This window comes from Anneissia japonica, unplaced genomic scaffold (assembly GCF_011630105.1).
Source record: "Anneissia japonica isolate Jap-2015-1 unplaced genomic scaffold, ASM1163010v1 scaffold287760_len733007_cov179, whole genome shotgun sequence".
In the NCBI taxonomy this organism is placed as follows: domain Eukaryota; kingdom Metazoa; phylum Echinodermata; class Crinoidea; order Comatulida; family Comatulidae; genus Anneissia; species Anneissia japonica.
In genome coordinates, this window is record NW_022699005.1 from 512,784 (window position 1) to 514,592 (window position 1,809).

At 37.8% G+C, this 1,809-nt stretch overlaps 1 protein-coding gene across 3 annotated transcripts in view; it reads right to left on the reverse strand.

The window, feature by feature from the left end:
- The window catches only part of LOC117102796 (platelet-activating factor acetylhydrolase-like), a 19,582-nt gene that overhangs the window by 14,998 nt on the left and 2,775 nt on the right, over positions 1–1,809 (reverse strand). The window lies entirely within an intron of this gene.

A 1,809-nucleotide genomic window follows, 5' to 3' on the forward strand; every position in this document is an offset into this window, starting at 1 on the left:
TGGAAACCGAGCTTTACCCTGACTATCGCACATAATGGGTTCCCTGAGTGGGCGGGGTCATGGGAGGAAAACCTAATGTTTGCTTGTTCCGTCGCTGGAAGATTATTTTAGACGTTGGGGGGTGGGGGGTGGTTTGCAGTTAGTCTTGGGGTTCTCCTAGCTTCGCAGAGTTTTGTTTTTTCTAGATGCTGAGAAATGCACTTACGTGCATTACGAGACCTCTATTGATGAATGAATACACACTGAATTAATATATTTCCCCCATTTTAGCAAATAATAATTGCGATGATGAAGGTGATGATGATGATGATGATAATGTGATGATGATAAGGGGGAGAAGGCATTGTAGTAGGTGACGACAGGCTCCTGTGCAAGGTTAATTAACATGCCCTTTGATATGAGTGTCAATCGAGGGTCGTATCCCGAGTTCGTCATCACATTTTCAATGCACACAATTGGACAACAGTAATTATCTATAAGTTATATAATCAGTACATTCTCGACTGTCATGAAAATATATATCTAAAAAATTACGTTATATGCATGCTCGGAAGCGGAAATTTTAACCTAAAAGTTTGATATAGGCCCTATGTTTCATGTTGTTTGTTGAATGGTCTTTAGTAATATTATATTCTAATATGACCACAGCATAAGGAAAAATCATAAGGAAGTCCGCTCTATTTCCAAATTTCAGGAAATTGTACGTTTTATGCATGCTTCGACTTGGGAATTTTGTTTTATGTTGTTTGCTGAATGGTCTTCTTAAAAAATATAACAGTCTAATATGACCACAACACAAGGAAGTTCATTCGTTAAATGTTTAGTAGATAGTACAGAGAATTGTGATTGTTTATCAAAATCATTACGGTATAAAGGGTCGGTGACCTGCGGATTTTAGCACGAGAACGCGTAGGCGTTACTCCATGCTGAGCATGGATAGCTGTTCTATAGCTGGGTACTACCATGGATGTCCTCCATGGTACTACATTCCGGCTAAAAAAAACTCTGTCTTTAGGTCTCCGCCTTTTGGCCTGTTTACATCCTGATTGATGCGTCGGAGATAATAGTTGTGTTCGTTGACAATCAATAGAAAATTCAAAATTAGTGAGTGGTACCGTAAAATAATCGAGCTCTCCTTTCGCCCTCTGCTGGATCCGTCACTGAACTCATGGGTACACTTCGTTTATTCCCTCTTTCTTTCTTCCCTTTAACTCTTCTCAATTTTTTTTTAATTTTTCGGCGTGACTGACAGTGTGGGGGCAACGGGCCCCCGTGGCCCCCGGCTGGATCCGCGCCTGAACCTACCTAGGCATATAGGTTGGCAAATCAGACAAACTATGCTATGCCCAACTAGCCTTCAATTAAATAAAATTATACAAACATATTATATAAGTAGTCATATGATTACAGGTTTACATTGTACCAAGGTCAATATTAATGATCGCATTTATTTTTCATTGAAAATAAAAAAAAAAAAACTTTAAAAAAGTATATAATATAAACTATAATACCGTAGTTTCATTCAATGGGTTTTAAACAGTTTTAAACAGTAAAAGCTGGGTTCTGATGTTTGAAATCATGCTTCTGATTTTGTGATCAATCTGCTTTGCATTGTATATAGGCCGTACGTTATTTAAACATGTTTAGTTCTCACTAAAAGTGGCCTATTCTATTCTCTGTATTTATTTACACCTAGAGTACATAGGACCTACTGAAGGACTATACCAGTCCGAAAAGTCATGTACCACTCTATGTTCTCTAACAACGGAGTTAACAGTTAATTTTTCAATCTCCAGCAAATTTAAATAG